General features: G+C 33.8%; 1 protein-coding gene across 1 annotated transcript in view; it reads left to right on the forward strand.

The window, feature by feature from the left end:
* Nucleotides 1-8,293, forward strand: part of LOC136315856 (caspase-12-like) — a 28,544-nt gene extending 20,251 nt beyond the window's left edge. The window contains exon 11 of the mRNA XM_066247657.1: nucleotides 7,820-8,293. The gene's annotated coding sequence lies outside the window, so the exon portion shown is untranslated. The remainder of the gene's footprint in view (nucleotides 1-7,819) is intronic.
* The last annotated feature ends 6,902 nt before the right edge of the window (nucleotides 8,294-15,195 follow it).

Here is a 15,195-nt window from a genome sequence, read left to right on the forward strand (position 1 = left end):
TATTCGTAAAAGTAAAATTTCTGGATGCAAGTATAAATATACATTTTACTGTCAAAATTTTATGCCAAATTAAATGCATATAAAAAATCTAAGACGACTGACAAAGAATTTAAATGTATCTTCTTAATAAAGTTACTAATGTGCCTGACCAGGCAGTGGCGCAGTGGATAGAGCATTAGACTGGGACATGGAGGACCCAGATTCAAGACCTTGAGGTCGCCAGCTTGAGCGTGGGCTTATCTGGTTTGAGCATGGCTCACCAGCTTGAGCCCAAAGTTGCTGGCTTGAGCAAGGGGTTACTCAGTCTGCTGTAGTCCCAGGTCAAGGCACATATGAGAAATCAATCAATAAACAGCTAAGGAACCGCAATGAAGAATTGATGTGTCTCATCAATTCTGTCTGTCCCTATCTGTCCTTCTCTCTGACTCTCTCTCTTCTCTGCCAGCAAAGTAAATAAATAAATAAATAAATAAATAAATAATAAAGTTACTAATGTAATAGAAAAAAATAGTTAATTTCATTAGCATATTTTTATGATCATTGAACTTTTAACATTTTTATTAGTTTTTATGTAAAAATTTAATTTTTATCTTTCTATTTTAATTTTTTTATCTTTCTATTTTGTTATAAGTTTTGTGTGTTTTTCTTATTAACTTTGCAAACACTGTTTTTAAAAATACTTTCTGCATAATAGCATTTTAGCTCATGGTCATATATTAGCAAATATTTTTTAGTTAGTTGTTTGATAATAATTTTTTGTATTATATTATGTAAAACTCAAATTTTTAGTAATTCATTTACATTTCTTTCTGTTTGTTTCTATTATTCAAACCTAAATACTGTACTACTCCATCTATAATTTCCAATAATTGCTTTTAAGATTTTTTACATTCTTTAAAATATAATGTAAGTTATCTGCTGTGAACTATGGGTTTTTATTACTGAGAATATGGATATTTTTTCAATGAATGTAAAAGATAGAATACATGACTCATGCTTCATATTTTTAACAAATTATAACATTATCTTTTTCATTAGCTTAGAATGTGCTCTGGGCTGTTTGTTTTTTGTGGATATACAATAAAGTTGTTAGATTTTGGTATGCATGTTAGGGAATCTTTGACTATAGGGATTAAAATCTATTTCAACCAGCATCAAAAACCCAAAACAAGTCAATGGCCTTATTGTAAGCACACAGTAGTAATTTGATATGCACTCAAAGAGAAAGCAAAAAAAAGGTAGGTGTCTGGAAATCTGGTCTAGAAAATATAAAGTGTGAAAAAAAATAATTCTCTTTGATTATCATCTCCAGCATAGAATAATGCCTTCTTTTAGATCCCACATTTATTAAATATTAATTGTGACATTTTAAAAATAAATTGGTTAACTTCTCTGATATCAATGCCCAGGTATAAAGTGGGTATCCTAACACTTGATTCATACAGAACAGGAGCAATGGTCTCTGTATGTCTTGGTTCCCTGTTGCAATACCTGTCACATAATGCACAGCTGCCTATGGCAGAAGTCATTACTGTTACATGCACTGATTCAACTTTCAGAGATATGACACTTCATACTGTTAGTTACTATAGTTTTATAATCTTCACTAATCTTTCCTTATTCACACCTTTCTTTGTTATTTTTGTACATGCTCCCAGGTGAATTTCAGAATGTCTTTATGTTTTTGACAATTAAAATAAGGTTTGAATGAGGTGTAAACATGTACATTTGGTTGCCTACGGCAATATCTTATGTAATCATTATTCCACGTTCTTTTATTTTTACTTTTAAACAAAAGTTTATGTTTTTCTTTACATAATTTCCTCAAATTTTTAGATAAGGATAGTCCTAGACAAATCGTATTTTCATACTATTTGCATGAGAATATTTTTCCTCTAGTTTGCAACTAATTATTGCTGTGAGTGTTAAAATGAAATGGCTGGCACTATTGACTTGAAAAAAAATATATATATATATGAATGCAATGCAGGAACTATACTGAACATTCACTAATTCAGAATTCACTGATGATATTTCACGTAGGTTTTCTTTTAAAAATTCTACATATGAAAATTTATCAACCGCAAATCAGAGATTTGTCTCCTCCTTTCCAATATACACAGCTTTTATTTTATATCCATGAAGTTCTATATAAATTATATACCTCTAGGTAGAATAAAACAATTAAAATGGTGATACTATTGGGCACCCTTAATTGTTATTTTAATGAAAGACCTCCAGTATTTCATAATAACTATAATATTTCCTGTTGATTTAAGCTATATTTTTAAATAATAAAATGTATATTTACAGTGTTATTTTTCATACCATTTGTCTCCCTCTAAGAATTGAATGTTATTTTGGGCCCTTACATAGAATAAATTAAATAGAAAGAAGGTATTATCTTTCTATTTAAACTACTGATATTACATCAATCAGTCCTGATATTAAGAATGATTATATTCTTAGGATAACATCTTCTTTGCCACCTAAAATTATTCATTGACTTTCCACTTGAAATATGACTAAAATTTGATTTAGAATGCCCATATTTATAATTATAGATTGGATTCTTATTTATTTTAATTTTGATATATATTGATTTGATTTAAATGATTTATTTCTAACTTGGACATTGGCTATTTTTAATAACATGTTTTCAATGAGCTATGAGTCATAATTTTAATAAGCCCTAAATTATCTGAAAATGTTTTATCCATGAGCTTACTTATAAGTTAACTATAAAAAAAGAACTGAAAAGAAATAAAAACATACAAAGCCTAATCTGAATGTATTCTTCAGTAGTGGCTTTTAAAATTATCAGAGTAAAATTTTTAAAAGATTACCGAACTAATATGTCTGTCTGTAATTATTCATTATTTTAACTCGCAATCTGTAGATGAAAGCCAATTTATACAAGCACTAAAAAAGCTTTATTTTGTTTTAATCTTCAGAACACTAAAGTTGTGTAAAATATCCCATTTCATTTGAAAGTTATACAGAGAAAGTGAAGATCTGTGTTGCATGAAATGATTTACATTTTCTTTCATCTTACTGTCTTTCTCTTGCTCTGTACCTTACAGACTCTCAGATATATTTAGAAACATACTGTACAAACTACTCATGACTTGCATTAAAAAAAAAATATTCGCCTGGGATTAAAGTGAGTAACAAAGATGTAAGCATTAGCATATAAATAGCCTGTGCTTAAAAATCTGGGGGAGGCCCTGGCCGGTTAGCTCAGCAGTAGAGTGTCGGCCTAGCGTGCGGAGGACCCGGGTTCGATTCCAGCCAGGGCACACAGGAGAAGCACCCATTTGCTTCTCCACCCCTCCGCCGCGCTTTCCTCTCTGTCTCTCTCTTCCCCTCCCGCAGCCAAGGCTCCATTGTAGCAAAGATGGCCCGGGCGCTGGGGGCATGGCTCTGTGGCCTCTGCCTCAGGCGCTAGAGTGGCTCTGGTCGCAACATGGCGACGCCCAGGATGGGCAGAGCATCACCCCCTGGTGGGCAGAGCATCGCCCCTGGTGGGCGTGCCGGGTGGATCCTGGTCCGGCGCATGCGGGAGTCTGTCTGACTGTCTCCCCCTGTTTCCAGCTTCAAAAAAAATGAAAAAAAAAAATCTGGGGGAAAGCCATCTAGGGCTGGTTTGGTGGTGGAGAAGAGGGGAGGTCTCCACCTTGTCCTCACCAAGTAATCCTTTCTATTACTCCTCAGTGTCTCGTATTTCAAAGGTCATGGTTTCAATGTGGCTGCTGGAGCTGCAGCCTTTACTATCGTTAAAGCATAGCACTCAAGCTAGCAAGAAAGAAAAAGACAGGAAAAAGCATATGAACCCTCCCTTTCAGAGAACTGCTTTTTCTTATATGCCATTAACCGTAATTTAGTCATAGAGCAACTTGCAGCTGCAAAGGAAGCCGAAAAATGAAGTGTTTATTGCATGCTGTCATATGCCTAACTAAAAAAATGGGGTTTCTATTATGAAATAAAAGAAAAAATATATGGGGTTTCAAATGGCTTTCTCTGTCATAAATAGTTTTCATATTTAATGGCTGCCTAATATTCTATTTAATTGATGTATTAGAATGCATTAGAAATTTAGGTAGTTTCCAAATTTGTTATTATCTTCAGCAATTTTATAGTAAAAATTTTTCTGTAAACTTATCTTTAAGTTTCTCTCAGTAACTACTGAAATGAACACTTAGAACAAAATAACAGGATCAAATGCATTAAAATATCAATTTTATTTATAGAGTATTGTTCAAAAAATTGTCTAAATATGCACTTCCCACAAGCTGAATGTAATATGGCTCATTTTCTCACATATTCACCAACAAGAAGTATAACCAATCTTATTAATTTGTCAGGCCAAAAACAAAATAAATAAACTTAGTTTTTATTTCCTTGCTTTATAAATTGATTAAGTATACTTTCTTATGCTTATTACTCACTGTACATAAGTGCTTCCTTTTGCCCACAAGGTCTACACAGGGTGGCCTCAAAGTCACAGGAACTGGCCCCTGATATTATCTCCCTGACTTCAAGCCCTGCTAGCGCTGTTTCTCTTACTTGACAGGCACATTCTCACTTAAGAATTTTCCAAGCCCTCTCTCTGACATTCTCTCTTCCATGCCCATGTCTACATGACTTGCTACCTGCCTTTCTTTGGGTCTCTGCTAAACTAACACCTTGTCAGTGAGGCTTTCTCTTCCCACTCTAAATAAGACAGAATGAGCTCTCCTGACTGATTCTCCTTACTTCTCTACCCTGCTTCATTACTTCACACAGTACTGATTACCTTATGACACACTACATAGTTATTTGTTACTATTTATATGCCCATCTCATCCATGAAAATATAACCTCCATGTGGACGATAACTTTGTTTTGTTTGGTATGATATTACAGAGTTTAAAACTGCCTGGCACAGAGAAGGCACTTATTTATTTTTAAATAGAGAAATGACTTTATCTAGAAAAATATTTTGTGAAGCTAAAGAGATTAAATATGTAATATACTTTGCAAATGGCTTTGCAATACAAACTTTTTTGGGGTAATACAAAACTTAGGTTTTGTTTTAGTCCAGGATTTCTACCTTATGTTATCAAACCTACTCCACTTTTTCTCTAGAATCTTTTTCAGAAACATTTATATTTGTTAGAAATTCATAATGCATTCTTTTCTTCACTACAAAACATCATTCATTCTATAAATAGTATTTGTATGATTGTTCTCCTGTAATCATTGGTTTTCACTTTACTAAAATAATATTTAAAAACAGTTTTCACTTCAAGTTTAAATTTTCAATATGAATTCAAAAATAAAATCAAGATACATTTTTATTCATTGTGAATTTTTAGTAAATATTTTATGTAGTTAAGGTATATAACATATTTTAAATACATATATTGAAATAATCATGACATTGAAGCTAATTACCATACCCATCTCATCATATGGCATTTTCTGGGTGTGTGAGGCAAGCACTTGAAATCCACTGTCTCAGCAAATTCTCAGTATACAATATTATAGTATTGTTAATTACAATCATCAGCTGTACATTAGATTTCTAGACATATTCATACTACATAATGCAGCTCCAAATAGCCTTTGATCAAAATGTCTGCATTCTCCTCTCCCCACCCTTGGTAATTAACATTTTAATCTGCTCCTACTTATCAAACATTTTTAAAATCCCCATAAATGTGTGACCAAGTAGTATTTTTCTTTCTGTTTCTGGTTTATTTCACTTAGTATAATGTCCCCCAATTTCATCCATGTTGTCACAAATGAAAGGATCTCCTTTTAAAGCCTTTAGGTATATAGATATTCTTAATTTCTTTTTGCATTTATCTGTTAATAGACAACTTAGGTTGTTTTCATATCTTAGCTATTATAAATAAGGCTGCAAAAAAACATGGGAGCACAGTTATCTCTTCTAGATACTAATTTGTTTTCCTTTGGGTATATACCCAGAAGAAGGATTGCTAGACCATATAATAGTTTTATTTTTAAGTGTTTAAGGAACCTATATACTGCTTTCTGTAATCGCTATGCCAATTTTTATTCTCACCAACAGTGCACAAAAATCCCTTTTTCTCCATACCCTCAACAATAGGCTATCATTTATCTTTTTGATAGAAGCTATTTTAATAGGTAAGAGCTGATATCTCTTTGTGTTTGTGATTTGCATATCCCTAATGATTAGGGATATTGAGCACCTTTTGAATTATCTGTTTGCTGTTCAAGTCATCTTTGGAAAAAAATTATTTATTTAGGTCTTCTGTCCATTTTTAAATTAGATTGTTTATTATTCATTATTGCGTTGAATAAGAAAAATACACATTTTTATCTGTGAGAAGATGTTTACTTTAGATAGTATTTTCAGTTTTATTATCAAAGATTCAATTATGATTCCAATGTTATTTTATGTTAATTGAAGTAGCACTGAAAGAAAGTGATATTATTATTATTTATTCTAAATATCAAATGAGAAGAAATGATACTAACGAGATTTGCCTTACCACTAAGTTACTTGGTTACCACTAAGTTACTTGGTTAAGTATTTCCCTTAACATTTCCAACAATGGTATAGATATTTTTAAGTCCACAATGACTGAAGTATTGATAAAAATTATGCTCTCCTTAGAAAATTTGTTTTACCCCTTTATTTTATCAAACTGTACCAGTCTTAAGTACATAACATATAGAGAAAATGGCTACCTCAATTTTTAGAGCAATTTGATATCTCATATTAGTAAATATCTTGGCTATTATAAATAATTTCTTGGCTATTATAAATAATGCTAAAATGAACATAGGGATACAGGTATATTTTTGATGTAGTAATTTTATTTTCTTCAGTTAAAGACCCAGAAATAAGCTTACTGGTGGCTCATATGGTAGTTATATTTTTAATTTTCTGAGTTTTATTTTTAATTTTTCCATAGTGGCGCTATGAGTTTACATTCCTATCAACACTGCACAGGGTTTTCTTTCCTCCACATGCTCACCAGCACTTATTTCTTGTCATTGTGATAATAGATGTGAGGTGACATTTTGTTGTGGTTTTGATTTGCATATCTCTGATGATTAGTGATACTGAGTACCTTTATCATGCACCTGTAGACCATTTAGATGTCTTCTTATAGTAAAAAAAACCTCTCTTTAGTTTCTTTGCCTATTTTCTAACCATTTTTTTTGCTATTGAGTTGAATTAAAGTTTTATATATCATATATATTAGCCTTGTTAATTCATATGGAACCACAGACTACCCCAAATAGCCAAATACATTTTGAGTAGTAAATACAAAGCTGAGGCATCACACATTCTGAGAAACACGTGTACCTTGCTGCTGTTGTATGGAATATTTGATAAATGTCTATTAAGGCTATCTGGTTGAATATATAGTTTAAGTCTAATGTTCTATTACTGATTTTCTGTCTGGATAATCTATTCATTGTTCAAAGTGCTATAACAAAAGTCCTAACAATTCTATTTTCCCATTCAGGTCTGTTAGTATTATTTTAGATTTTATTTATTGACTTTTAAAGAGTTGAGTGAGAGAAAAAGAGAAAGAGAAGAGAGAGAGAGAGAGAGAGAGAAAGGGGCAAGAAGCAGGAAGCATCAACTCATAATAGTTGCTTCGTATATGTGCCTTGACAGAGCAAACCCAAGATTTTGAACCTGTGACCTCAGCATTCCAGGTTGACACTTTATCCACCAAGCTATCACAAGTGGTGCTCCTATGTTGGATGCAAGTATATGATAGACTTATTCTTTTATCATTATATAATGATCTTTTTTTGTCTCTTATTATAGTTGAAGATGATGACATAGGAGGATCATGAATTATCTGATGAGATTTTACTCCTCAAATACAAAGACTGGTCAATAATGAAGGAAATGGAGCTGTAACCACAATAACAGCTCAAAATGGTCCTGTGCTGTTTAATGAGATACTGAGTTGCTCTTTAGAAACAACAGACCAAAACTGCAAGTCTTGCAGACAAAGCATGGGCAGAGGTGCATGCTAGAACCAGTCAACCACCATCACTCCCTCCCACAGAAACAAAGGAACAGGACTTAACAAACTTGAACAACCAAATCTTTTCAGAAGCAAAAGGTCCATTGTCCAAGAAGATCTGGTGCTGACACCCCTTTACCATAAATGGCCAAGTTCTAAGGTCCTCCAATTAAAACTTGCCCCACCAGTGCTTCTGCATATAGTCCAGTGAGAAAGATGGATTTGAGGCACCATTAGGTCTTCCATCTTCTTTGTTGGTGCTGTCTTGATCAATAAATATTTTCTTACTTCAAACTCTGACATTTTGAGCTTTTGCCTTTTGAATCATTGGACTCATGAACCTGAGTTTGGTAACAAGGCAATGTTCCCACAGTAATAAACAAGAACACAAAGAATGAGAGAGAATAGATATGATGTAACTTGCTTTGGAGACAGTGGAAACTAAATAGGACTTTTTGAACATAGAATGCTGTCCTTCCACTTTTCCTTATCTTCTACTGAGAGACACAGGGCTCCTGCATTATTCTTGTGTAGGTGTCTTATGAACCACAGCTTCTGCTCTTCTCCTGACATCTTCTTCCTGTGGCCTCATTTATTTCAATGAAAAAATTTCAAATTCCTTTACAATAGATTGTCAAAATTTATATTCTCTATTTTCTCATGTCTCCTAATTTCTAAAGCTACTGTAGTCTGCTCCTTTCACAACTACACAGAAAATTTTCTTGTCAGAGTAACCAATTATTCCTAACCCGAAGTAAAAAACTTTAATTACTTGACTTTTATCTACACAAAATTTTAGGGCTGCTTTTTAACCTCCTGTACTCTTTGGACTCTGTTACACTTTAATAATTATTTCCCCAAAGGCAAATTCTACTTCAGGAACTCATTTATATTTGGTATTGCCAACTCTTATTTCTAGGATTACTTGTCTTTTACTTAGAATATCTTATTCACTTCTAAGGATTTAATAGCCACATTTATACAGATACAGCTCCAAAAATTTATATTTCCTGAGCTCAAGACCCAAAATACAACTTTTATTCTATCTATCCAGTGAATGTATTGAAAGAAATAGCAGGTTCAAATGTGATATCATCTTATCTTTGAGTAACTAACCTGTTAAATATCTTGATTTCTCTGTTGAAGTTAATGGTATGGGCATAAAGCCCAGAAATAAGAAACCCTCCTTGTTTCTTATCCCTCTTTACGCCAAATCAATCTTTAAATCCTGAGTCTCTCAAGGCACCCTATTATTTCCATCTCCATTGCCAGAATTTTCATTAAATCAATATTATCTCTCATAAGAAACAATTTTCATATCTCTTTACTGGATTCCTTACCTCTGTAATATTCTTTCTGCCTTGTAGTCTCTGATATTTTCCCATTAGGAGAAATTAAGATAAAACCCATTATACTATATTATCAGATAATTCATAGATAATTTCTGATTTTACCTAGTTTCTACCTACTCTGTCCTTTATACTCTAATATATAGTACAACCAATCCTCTTTATCTCTTCATTGCTTTTGCTTTCTCAAAGACAAATACCACCCCTTTGCATGTGATGACCACTTGATGTGTATCTCTGTTCCCGCTTTATTTAAATAACTTATCATCATTTCTCTCTTAATATTAATCTATTATTTCCTAGTAAAACCTTTTCTGATTCTCCTACTTCAACTACAGTATAAGACATTTGAAGGCCAATAACATCAGAGTATTTATCATTCCGTATTTTAATTGTTACTTAATGGTATACCTCTCTGTTAGATTAAAATACAAGAAAAACACTGTCTACCCCTGATTGCTAGAATAATGCCTAAAACAGGATATAGGTTCAATAAACACCTAGACAAACTATTTTTCTAACTCATTCAGAATGAAATAAAATATATGTACATTCAACTAGAGAGTATAAAAAGTAGAAATATATTGCTATATTCATTAAAATTTAAGTAGAAACTGTATATATTTGATGTATTTTGCTATGTGCTACAGAGAAATCAACAAAGAAGGTATAATACCTTTCCCTATAATATAAGGTCCAGTTATTAAATGCTGCTCAAAAAAGTGCATCTGAGATAATGACATTCACTATTTTATATGTCAGTACAGTGACATCTACTCTGTTGTGTTAAAACTACTTTTGCATAAAACTAGCTTTCAGGCAGGAGAAAAGCCCTTCTTAATAGCCCCCAAGAAAATGTATACTATGAATATTAGTGGGATAAAGTTATTGATAGTTTTTCTCACTTTTTAAGAAAGACAAAAGAAAGTGTTATTTTATTCATCACAGAACATTTCATTCCACATATTACCACTGAATATTTCTTACATAATCTATCTTTTCAGTTTGATCTTTTCTTTCTTTGGGAATTTAATATTCTTCTGCCTGCTCCTACCAAAAAAAATTCAGCAATGTGTCAGCTCATTCAGTGCTAGATTCTCTTATTTTCAGAGCACGTTTATTAAAAAATGAACCAAAAAAGTTATCAAGTATTCACAAATGTTAAAATAATTAAGACTGCTGTCACTGTCAAATATCTAATCTTTCATCAATAAAGACCAATGTCTTGATACAACACTATCCTCAGAGAATAATTCCAAGTCACTTGCTTTAATGTTAGTTACACTAGATCCTTTCTATTCTGGAAGGAACAGTGAGTTGTCATACTGAATTAAATAGATATTCTTGGTTAAGTTTACAAAGTTTTCCTACCCAGAGGTTCTAAAGTAGGATATTATCAAAGGGACTGTGTACTTCTGCTTACCTATAATTTCCACATAATATTGCACCAACCAAGGAACTGACTTTATAGCAAAAGAAATAGAAGAATGGGCATATATAATTATTAAATCTACCAATTCTATAACATGCTGGAAAAAGCAATAACTACTAATTGAAAGTACAATAGAAGGTCTTTTTGAAGGTGCAATAAAAGTGCCAATTCGGATATCATATTCTGTAAAAATGGCACACCAATCTTTAGGATGTGGGTTATACCCTAAATCAAAAACCAGTTTTGGTGCTTTGTCCCCAATAAGCAAAACACACAAGTCCTGGAATTACTGGTGAAAATAAGAGTGGCTCCATTTCCCAATATTCATGACTCAATAGGGGGTGGTTTTGCTTTTTTTCTCCCTATAATTCAAAGATATTTGGTTCTAGAAATCTCCAGAGGAGAAATTTTCTCCAAAGTATCCAGAATCTCATTAAATTTTAGCTGTTTACTGTGGGCATTTTGTGCTCCTTGTACCAAGAAACTGGCAGACAAGGAATAGAAGTATGTATAAATGATTTTGATTTTGAAAGGAAAGAGCTGATGTTATAGATTGGTGATAAAAGACATGGAAAATATACTTGGCATCTAAGGTGCCCATTTGAGCATCTCTTGGCACCCCTCTCCTTAATTTAGATAAAAGATAAAGTACAGTATAAAAGTCAAGCAGCCAGAATCTTAGAAAGATATTGGTGAACAGAATCTTGACTCCCTTTGTGTTGTGGGTCTAGGTCATGTCATCAGATAATCCTCCCAAACTGGCAGAGATGTTCAAAAAAGGTGAAGGCAAGATAGAAAACAGATAAAAAAGGGATAATGAATATTAATTATAGCCCTTGGAGCAGGTACAAAGCTGGGCTATACTTCTTCCAACTGTGTGTAAGTTTTCCCATAAAAAATAAAATTGCTTGAAAATCCACAGAATCTGTTTCTAAATAAATTTATTTTACAAAGAAAATAAATCTAAATGGCTCAATGGGATGCTGTTTTGAGCTACGGAGCTTGCCCTCCATGTCTGAAGCCCTGTCAAACACCATAGTGAAGAAAGCCAAAACCAAGAGCTTGTCCCCTCCTTGGGTATTTAACTGTTGGCTAGAGTGAAGTACTAATGTATAGCGCCTTAGTACTACATGTCCCTAAAGTTTCATCCCAGATTGAATGTGCTCACATAAGACTGGCTGAAGCCATGGCTAAAATTACACCGCATTTCTTTTTCTCTCTTAGCCCAATACTGTTTTCTTTGTTTCTCTTACGTATCTTTTTTGTGAAGAATATTCCCAATAAACTTCCTGTAGTTCAATCTTCATTTTAGAGTTTGTTTTTAAGATGAATCAACCAATGTTACCCTAAAAGCATACACACACACACACACACATACATCATAGGCATCATATTGTTTAAAAAAATAAACCCTGAAATATTCTTATTGTATACGGTTATTGTTAGAGTATACTATAAAAAAAGACAAAACATAAATGTAACTTCTAGAGAAAACCACTTAATACTTTATAAGGCAAGGTGATAAGAAAGGTAGAAGAAGAAAACAAAACCCAAAATGAATCTCTACAGGTCAAATATAATCTACTGGACCAAAAGTTATCACTTTAAATTCTATTGGCAAATTCTATTGGAATAATAGAGATAAAAGGAGAAGATTGATTCATATATTTAAGTAGGCAACAATGTCGTTCTTTAAATTTCAGCTATGTCACAATTCACTCGATGGAATATATTGTGCAATTATCTGTACAATATAAAAATTTATATTTTAAACAATATCGTAACATAACTGCATTGAAAAATCAAAGATCTAGTACAGTGTTTTCAAATCAAATGAAACCAGACACTTGCTTAGCATCAATTTTTAAAGTCACAACTATAAAGATACCTTGTCATTTATATTTAGCACCCACCATCTAATTCAAAATAGTAGTATATTATTGTTTTTGACATCAGAATTGAATTAAAACAGATATTTGTATATATGTTTCCAAGTATGCAAAAAGATAAAGAAAGGAAGATAATGCTACATTCATTCATTTATTCATTCGTTTAATAATGATAATTTAATGATTGGAAAATAAAATCATGGCCCTGGCCGGTTGGCTCAGCGGTAGAGCGTCGGCCTGGCGTGCAGGGGACCTGGGTTCGATTCCCAGCCAAGGCACATAGGAGAGGCGCCCATTTGCTTCTCCACCCCCCCCTCCTTCCTCTCTGTCTCTCTCTTCCCCTCCCGCAGCCAAGGCTCCATTGGAGCAAAGATGGCCCAGGAACTGGGGATGGCTCCTTGGCCTCTGCCCCAGGCACTAGAGTGGCTCTGGTATCGGCAGAGCGACGCCCCAGAGGGGCAGAGCGTCACCCCCTGGTGGGCAGAGAGTAGCCCCTGATGGGCGTGCGGGGTGGAAACCGGTCGGGCGCATGCGGGAGTCTGTCTGACTGTCTCTCCCCGTTTCCAGCTTCAGAAATACACACACACACAAAAAAATAATAAATAAATAAAATAAAATAAAATCACTATATATTATTTAGTGAGTACAAACTATGTCATGCTAAAAGTTTTGCATTTTCTATTTTTTAGAGTGCTCTATCTTAACATAACAGGATTCTTATAATTTCACTTTCAAATGAAGAGATCAAGGTTTAAAAAGTACAAAAATGCTTTTCCCTGTCTAATGTCTGGAAAATATTTGAAATGTGATTAAAAACCCATCTCTAGACTTAAACTAAATAATGTCAATAATACATGTAATCAACTGATAAGTTAAAAAGAATAGATGTAGTATAAAGGACATATAAAAACGGAAACATATGTTTATTTACACTCAATTGATAGTTGAAATTGATAAAAATTTTTAAATATTTTAATTGAGTATGAGAGCAATTATCATACAGAAAAATAACTATGATTATGCATGTTCACATATATATATATAGAGAGAAAATATGCTATCTAAACTCAAGGTAAGAGAAAGTCCATATTTACATTCACATCAGATTTGGCTGGTTGAACAACATTCAGGTCTGACAAAGTCTAATAAATTTATCAATTTGATTTTTCTGTACTTGAGATTTAATAGCAGATCCATTAAAATTATTAAACTTGGGGATTATAAAAACAGTCCCAAAACAAAATTATTTTTTGAGAATATGATGAAATAATTTTTAAGCTAATTTTTTCTGTGTTTTTTTTTCCCCTCATTTCTTCCATTTCAGCAAGTAGGCAGACACCTAGTTTCATAGTTGCTTACAAAGTTTGTGCAAGGGTTCCTTGTTTGTTTGTTTTTGCCAAAAGCTGAGAAACTATACAAAGAGAGAGGAATATTTAAAATTAAAAAAATATTTTCTGAAGTGAGAGAAGAGAAATATTTCTAGAGACTAATAAGAAGCAAAGTTTGGAGACTGTTCCTTCCAGAACCTGCAAGACGTGGAAGGACCACAGTGGGAATGGTAATGCAGTGAGATGTGCCAGAACTCCTGGTCGCAGGGCTGGAACTCCCAGCCTCACCAGACACCCATGCTGTAGCTCCACCTAACACAGCAGCAGAAGAGTAGCAGATCTGATATGACTCACCAAGTCACACGGGACAATGGATATCTAGCAACAATCAGTGTCAAAAGAGACCAATTGCCAAGACATAGCCAAAGGTCTCACTCAAAGTGAGACCCCAGAATTTAAGCATACCTCAAATATTAAAACAGAGGGATACAATTCAAAGAGTAACTAAAGTTGAATTTCCATTCAAATTGGGGAAATGTGCTCAGAATAGAAAATATGTTGATTTACAATACATAAAAAATAATGTGAAAATAAATGTTCACCTGAGTTTGCAGATCAAAACATGTGTCTTCAACAGGTACATAAAAGTAACTTAACAGTTAGTTACACATTTTTATTCCTAAATTGAAGAGCTTAAACATTAAAATTATAAAATATATGTAATTATAAAGTATAAAATGAATTTCATCTTTCATATTTTAAACTGCATTTTAAAACATGTTTGTGAGATTCATATAATAAAATCTTCTCAAGGCCCTGGCGAGTTGGCTCAGCGGTAGAGCGTCGGCCTGGCGTGCAGAGGACCCGGGTTCGATTCCCGGCCAGGGCACATAAGAGAAGCGCCATTTGCTTCTCCCTCCCCCTCCTTCCTGTCTGTATCTCTCTTCCCCTCCCGCAGCGAGGCTCCATTGGAGCAAAGATGGCCTGGGCGTTGGGGATGGCTCCTTGGCCTCTGCCCAGGCGCTAGATTGGCTCTGATCGTGGCAGAGCGACGCCCGGAGGGGCAGAGCATCGCCCCCTGGTGGGCAGAGCATCGCCCCTGGTGGGCGTACCAGGTGGATCCCGGTGGGGCGCATGCGGGAGTCTGTCTGACTGTCTCTCCCCTTTTCCAGC

The sequence above is a fragment of the Saccopteryx bilineata genome, chromosome 1, assembly GCF_036850765.1.
Source record: "Saccopteryx bilineata isolate mSacBil1 chromosome 1, mSacBil1_pri_phased_curated, whole genome shotgun sequence".
Lineage (NCBI taxonomy): Eukaryota > Metazoa > Chordata > Mammalia > Chiroptera > Emballonuridae > Saccopteryx > Saccopteryx bilineata.